General features: G+C 36.7%; 1 pseudogene; it reads left to right on the top strand.

Annotated features, from left to right (window-relative positions):
- Nucleotides 1-6760: 6760 nt before the first annotated feature.
- On the top strand, nucleotides 6761-7348 carry LOC113783601 (annotated as a pseudogene).
- The last annotated feature ends 775 nt before the right edge of the window (nucleotides 7349-8123 follow it).

The following is an 8123-nucleotide window of genomic DNA, read 5'->3' as shown; positions in this document are numbered from 1 at the left end:
TCTATACAGGTCCAAATGCATTGATTCCAAAGGCATGAGGTAGCTAAGACATCACGCTACATTTCATCAGAAGACACCAACATCCAAATCCAAAGAAATTCCAGTCAAAACAGACGATTACAAGCGCAGTTCGCACATTCTGATCAACCCAGAACAGCAACAGTAAAATCGACATATCTCATTCTACACTACTCCAATTGCCCTAAACTTTTACAGGCACCTCAAACACATCAATACCTACAACTTTCATGTTTTAAGAAAAGGCCAATTCGGCCTCTAACCATATGATACAAAACCGGACAGAAAGGGGGTTATGAAACCCTAACTTTTCACATTTCCTTCCAAATCCAAAATTGGTTGGAATTTCCAATCATTTATACCTAGTAAAGTCATTAACCATCAATTCCCATCATCAAAGATATCCACAACATCACATTCATATTAAACCAGAAAATTCCTCAATAAATTGAAAACTTCACCATCAATTTCTTCAACCCATGAAATACTACCACAATACAACACACATAACTACCACAACCATTAATTAACCAATACTAGAGCAAAATGGACTTGTTTATCCAACTTACCTCAAAATCAAGAAAGCTATCCACTTAGAGCTTCCCATCCAAAAGCAAGCCATCAAAAGCTTTAAACCACCATAGTGAGCCCTTGTGTGAAATATTTTCCAAAACCATCGGTGAAAGCATAAGATTTTGGTAGAAATTGAAACTAGAAAATTGAAGAGTTTCTTGTTCTCTCAAAGCTCACGGAAGAACCAGGGAAGAAATGAGATATTTTGGGTGCAAAAGTGGAATAAAAAGGGAGGAAACAGCCGGTCAAAGCTCATGACCGACTCTGCCACGTCAGAATCCGGCCGGATTCTTGGCCGGATTCAAGGCAGTGGCCAATTCAATTTTTTTCAAAACTGCAAGGCAATCCGGCCAGGTATCCGGCCAGAAACTAGCCGGATTTCAGGCCGGATTTGGCCCCTGTTTTTTTTTCAAAACTTTTCTTTTCTTTTCCAAGTTCAAACGTTGCGCTCCTCCAACAAAAATATATATAAAATGAAACCCCTCCTTCATACGGGGCGTCACACAATTTATAGAATAAGTATATTTAGTCATTTAATTTGACCAATTATTTGTTATCTATAATATTTCAAATGACGAAATAAGGGTAATAATGGCTAAGTCTATTCAAGATTTTCTCGAGTTACCACACAATAACCTACACTTTCCAACTCGTATCTCATAATTTCTATCCACCCAATTAGAAATCAAACTTTGATCCCCAATATGCGTTTTAACTTCCAAGTCATAGGATAACTCAATCGACCTCATGTCTATCTTACTCATGAATTTAGGGTTTTCAAAAGAGTGTGTCATATCATAGTTACTTAGAACCTTAGCTAAACAAATTCCACCAATGTCAATTACTTTCTCCAAAATCCAAGATATATGATCCCAACAATCCTCAAGGTTCTGAATTGCCATCTCTGACTATCCATCAGTTCGTGGGTGGTCGGAAATGCTTAAATTCAATTTAGTTTCTAGTGTTTCTTGCATCTTTTGCTAGAACCGAGAAATAAATCGAGGTCTCGATCGGACACAATACTTACAGGTATCCCATGCAACCCTATAATTGCATCTTAAACCACACTTGGAAGTATCTGTATAAATTTTTAAAACCATCTCCTCTGCTCGGTAAGGCTAACACAGGTGTCTCGGTTAAACACTCTTTCATTCTTGAAATCATTCCTTAGATGTTGTATAACCTCGAAAGGGTACTTCTTTCAACTAAAGCTCACATTTATTGCAATTAACAAAAGTTGTCACTCTCTCAGGATTTGAAAACTATCATCAGGCATCTTTCATGATTTCCTCGGACCTTAGAGTATACCAATATACCATCAATAAATGGCATCACAAATTGATCCAACTATGGCATAAAACCCTGATGTGTTAAGTCCATAATTGCTGCTATTGTATTAGTCAACCCAAAGGGCGTAACTGTGAATTCAAAATGTCATGTCTAAAATTGAAAGCGATCTTAAGTACATCAGTTTCTAGGATCTTCAATTGGTAACAACTCTATTTTAAATCCAACTTGAATAATACTACGGTCCTTGCAGTTGATCAAATTTTCATCTATATGAGGAAAAAGGTTATTTGTTCTTAATGATCACATTGTTCAAGTCTCGAGAGTCTATGTATAGCCTCAAACTTCCAATACAAATATTATATCATGTCCCTTAATTGTTAGGCTCATTAAATCTATCAAATATTTCCTTTGTATTTCTTTTCCAGTTCTACGTTTTTGCGTAGCAACTCAGTTTTCTCTGCATATTCTTGTTTCCACCGTCCTTTCCAGTAGTCAGCCAATTTCTTTTAAAACTCTATCTCCTTTCGAAGAAGGTCCACTTCCTTATGCATTTCTCCCAAATTTGTCATCTTACCGGTTGATTTAAGTCAAATGCTAGCCTGCCAGGCAAATCAAGGATCAAAATGAGTAACTATTCACAATGAAAATTCTAGCTATATTACTCTTTCATTCTTTTGCTTATAGGTTACCTCAAAATATAGTTCTTAACTATTCTCTTCTTAATATGGATGAGCTCTTGAGTCTCCACAACATTACTATCATCACTTATAAACATAACAAGATACGAAGATCTTATTTCTTAATATAAAAGTTTCAAACCCTAATTCACTTTCCAATACTCACTTACAAAGTTACTCAAGAAGAAACCCTAACCTCTTGCTTTCATTAGTGCCTTATTTGATTCCCTCAAATCAATTCTATTATTTTGAGGTTAGGCCCTCCATGAGGCTTAGATAGGTGAACTTCAAGAATCGTTCAATCCTCACACCTCTCTCGATTCTTAGGTCGGTTGATTGATTTAACCCTTTGGTGCTCAACTAACCGTGCTAAGACATCAATCATATGGTCAACAATAGTAGCTACGTGATTGTTTTCCTTCAATTCTAGGGTTTTGGTCCGGCCCAGTTGCCGTTACCTAAACATCCCCTTGAGTTTGGGGTTGCTTAACCCCTCGCCCTCGGTCCCTTTTCACTTCTTTGGCCGCTCATAAATTTAACATTTATAAAGGCATGATGTAAAATGAGTGCATATAAACGAAGTTTGAAAAGTGACACTTTGATCATGCAAAAAAAAACTAAAAGGGAAGACACCGAAATAATCGCAAATGTGTACAACCCAATCATAGATTTGAAGTCATAAAACAATAAAGTCAAGTATCTCATAAGTAACATTCAATTGCTTCCAAAGTTAGATAGTACGGTTAAACAAATACAATGGCCTTTGAACAAGCACCACCCCAAGTATCCTTGGCAAAAGCTATTAAAATAGTTTAAATCACTAGCTTAGTGATTGGCGGAGCTAGAAATCTCTGCTACTTCCGTAAGATCATTTTTATTTCCAGCACTAGGAGTTTTCTTCTTCATTTTCCCTCATTAAGTATCTTGTCATCACCACTTGTTCGACCAAGGTAACACACTTGGTCATCATTCTCTCAGTCCTCGAGTATCCTCTCGAACTACCTTAGTTTCCTCGGATAGCCATCTCCAGTCATCGACCACCGTTAACACTCCGTTATTTGGGTACGAGTAAGTCCTCTAGCAATCACATGGGGTCCTAGTTCAACGAGTTGGATTATATCTCCAATGAATTTTCCCTAGGCCATTCTCGATAACGGATAACCGGAAGGGGCCCCCGAGACGGCTCAATACCATCATTACCTTCTGTGACGCCTGAAAGAAGAAGAAAGGAAAAATTTATGGTGAATAGTGTTTAGTGAGAATCCGGCCGGAAATCCGGCCAAGAACCGGAAATCCGGCTAGTTGTTGGCCGGATTGTTGGTTGGATTATGAAAAAAATAGATTCGCCACTACCTTGAATCCAGCTTGGAATCCGGCCGGAAATCCGGCCTGATTCTGGCCAGATTGTGACGTGGCACCTCCGCAGCCAGGTTTGACCGGCTGTTTTTCCTTCATTCTTATCTTGTTTTGGCTGATATTTTTTCTCATTTCCTTCCTTGGCTTGGCCGGCTGTTTTGAAGAGAGAAAACAAGAGAAAGTTCATTTTTTTAGTTTCAATCTTTGCTCAAATCTTGAGTTTTAACCGGTGAAATCACAAACTACTCCGTACAAGTGTACACTAAGGAGGAATAAAGGAGTTGGTGGAGTGATTTTGGAAGGGCAAGCTCTAAGCTACCATTTTCTTGAGGTTTCAAGGAAATCTTTGCTAGAACTCCTTCTCTACTAGTAATACTAGCATATTTGTGATTCAGAGTTGTAAATAGGTAGCTTTATCAGAATATTACAGGGGTTGAAGTAGTTCTATGGTGAATTGCAGTTTTATGATGAAATTTCTGCTCTCATGTAATGTTTTGAGGATTGTCCATGTTTTGATAGTCTTGTATTGGGAAAAATGGAGCTTTTATGTACTAAATGTGGTTTGTTGTGGAAATTCCAGCTTGTGTAGGTCAATTTCAGTTTTAGGGTTTCAAAATTTGGGGCTCTTCTAGGGTTGTGGTGGAACTCTTGATTGGCTAAGATTGAAGAGTATTGTAACCCTAATAAGGTGGGTTGAATAGCTTATGAATTGTAGTTGTACTTGTGGTTGTGTTGGATGAATTTAAATGGTTGTTTGTAGGGTGAAAAATCTGAAATTTTAGGGGAAATGCTGTCCAAATTTTAAGTCTATGTGATTTCTTGGTTTTGGCCTGCTTTGAGTGAAATGAGTGACTTTGGGGATGATTTCATGATTTTAAGTAGAGTTTGACAAATTTCTGATTTATTGGTGATTTTTCTGATTTTATATGATAATTATTGGTTGGCCATGAATGATGGCTTGATATGGTGTAAAATGGAGCTTTTGTGTGTTAGTTGTGGTTGTTTGCAGAAAATTTCAGATTTGTGCGGAAAATATCAATTTTAGGGTTTTGAATTGGGGCTTAATTGTGATTGATTTTGGAGTTATCAATTGGCTCAAATTGAAGGGGCATTGTGGCCTACTTAGATATGTGGTATATCTTATGATTCGTATGTGTAATTGTAGTTCTATACAAAGGTTAGTTTAGAAGTGTAATTTCAGTTTTACCTTGTTTCTGGACTCAACTTGGACTGCAAATTTATCCATGTTTTAGACCGAACCAGCTGTTGGACAAAACATGAAAGTTGTAGAGATTTGAGTTAGCTATCAACCTACAAAATTTCAGATCTATTGGAGTACTTACCAATGTGAAATGACCGAAATACCCTTGATTGCCCTTAAGCCCTGTTTCATGGACAGTTTCCATTTTTCTCTGAGATGTCGATTTTTGTTCATGAAAATGTTATGATTTAGGCTTTGGAGTCTTCATAAGAAATGTTAGTATATGTTTTAGCTTCGTAACGCCATAAGATTCGTTTCAATCGGATAAGTGTAACTTCAATTGTGATTAAAATGCCAAAAGGTGATAGGAACTTGATGCTTTTAGAATTCCTTTTGTTTGACATGATAATTGTGATCTAGGGTTTGGACTTGAGCAAGGCAATGTCTGTGATGGATGGATCATGAACTGTGGTTGGTGAGTGATTTCCTAACTATTTGCAAAGTTACTTTTCGAACTATTTCTTGCATTGCATACTCGACTGCATATCATGAGTCACTACAAGAAATTTGGTCATTAGTGACAATATTTCTCAGTGATGAAAAAAAATCGTCACAAAATGGGGTCCTTTAACCACAATACGGCAAGTTGTCACAATCGAGTCAAGGAAGCCAACACATCAGTGACGACCTTGCATTGTTGTCACAATTCGATTCCCGCCAGGAGTCATGAAGAGAGCGGGAACTGCAATAGTGACAACTTTCTAAAAGTCGTCAGTAATAATAGCACCTTTCTTTGACAACTTTGCTATTGTTGTCACTGATAACATTATATAGCTGTTAGTGACAACTAGTTTTATCACTGTTTGATTTTAAATATTTATTGTTTTTTGCAACTATTACTCTTAATTTTTTGTAATCATTATGTGTTCTCTAATGATTTTTAGTTGTTGTATACTTACGAGCCTCCTTATTAGTTTAATTTTCTTGTATATGTAATAACTTCATTAGAATAAAAAATAATTAAAAAATAAAAAATTCATTAGTGTAAATAAACTTGTGACTACTTAACTTAGAATGATTATTAGTTAATTTGATATGAATTTAAATAAGAGTTTTCAAATTGAATCGGTTATCGAAGTGGATAAATCATAAACTCCATAGTTAATTAACTAATACACTTTATGTATTAGTTGAATTGTGCATTTTTTTCTTATTTGAAGATAATGGATTAATAGTGAAGTTTTATAAATAGTAGTTATAATTGATATAAAGTTTTAGCACTTATAAGAACTAGTTAAATTTTATTAAAATGCTTTTCCATTTATATGAATTTAAAAAATTTTGCCACTCATACTAAAATTTTTAATCATACTAAAACTTTAAAATTGTGACACAAAAATAATGAATAAAAATGAAATCTATATTTCAAATACAATTATAAAAGACAAAATTGCACCAATTTTTCTTGTGTAAAAAGGGGGGGAATTATGATGTCCAAATCTAGTTAAAATTCAAGACAAAAACAAAGTGGCGCAATTTTAAAATTCAAGGCAAAAAAAGAGGCGCAAAATTGTCCAAGTCTCTTGTACTACGTAGATGCAAAATAAACTTTTCTAAGTGTTGAACTCTCTCTCAGACATCTCCCCTCTCCAGTCTTTAAATCGAAGCCCGTTTTTTATCCTTCCCGTCAAAGTCTCTCTAATTTCAGCTTCAAAAGCAGCGATGGCACCAAAGGCGGAGAAGAAGCCGGCTGAGAAGAAGCTCGTGGCCGAGAAAGCCCCAGCAGCCGAGAAGGCTCCGGCAGAGAAGAAGCCAAAGGCCAGGAAGAAACTCCCGAAGGAAGGCGGAGCCACTGCCGGCGACAAAAAGAAGAAGAGAGTCAAGAGAGCAGCGAGACCTGCAAGATCTACATCTTCAAGGTGCTGAAACAAGTCCATCCCGACATCGGGATCTCCAGCAATGCCATGGGTATCATGAACAGCTTCATCAACAATATTTTCGAGAAATTGGCTCAGGAGGCTTCCAGGCTCGCCAGGTGCAATAAGAAGCCGACGATTACGTCGAGGGAGATTCAGACTACTGTGAGACTTGTACTTCCCGGTGAATTGGCCAAGCACGCCGTCTCCGAAGGCACCAAGGCTGTTACCAAATTCACTAGCTCTTGAGGAAATTGAAGAGAAAACGGTTGATTTCTAGGGTTAGTTCTTTCGGTTGATTTTTAGGGAAAATTTTTTACCTAGTTATCGTGAATCCCCTAGATTAATTGTATCCTCTACTTCTTGGCCCACTTGGGAAGGACTTGCTACTTCCCAAAGATTTTTGGTACAAAATCAGCTACAACTGGACTTGGTAGGGGGAGAATTGAATAATAATGACCAAATTAGATGAGGCAATTAGACAAGCTTTAGATGAGGCATAATAGCATACTCATTTACCTCAAAATATTTATTGCTCTGGCTGAATGATTTTTCCTCCAGAACTGCGCACTTCAATTTTCTCCAAGGTTGCAACACGAAACATTCGTTCTGTTTCCAAGAGGGTAATCACTTCTATTTCTTCTTCCCGTCTCTTTTGTGCTTTGCCCGGAGTGATAACTATGGGACTATTTTTGGTTAATTGAAGGGAATTTTTTCTTTTCATTTTTGATTGTAGTTTGGATTTACTTTTCTTCTTTGTTTGGTACAATGAATCTGTTCTACTTCTAGCATCTTAGCTCAATCTGTTTTTGTGTAACTACATCTCATAGCATTCTTAATTATTGGTAAATGCTAAAGTAATGTTCTTTAATTGTTTGTGTTAGTAAAATAGAGTTCTTTCCTGCGTTCATATATGGTTCCTTGGTGTTTCTGGTGAAGTAATGACTTGTGGGAAAAGTTCCCTTTTCTAATCTGGGTATAGATTGTATATTCCAGGTGTTATGTGTACATCAAGTTGTCTCATACAATAACACTAAATACTCAGATTTGGATTGGAAGGCATTTTCTGTAAGGTTGATTCAGGAAATGAAA

This window comes from Coffea eugenioides, chromosome 9, assembly GCF_003713205.1.
Source record: "Coffea eugenioides isolate CCC68of chromosome 9, Ceug_1.0, whole genome shotgun sequence".
NCBI lineage: Eukaryota > Viridiplantae > Streptophyta > Magnoliopsida > Gentianales > Rubiaceae > Coffea > Coffea eugenioides.
This window is presented reverse-complemented; position numbering and strand designations above follow the sequence as displayed.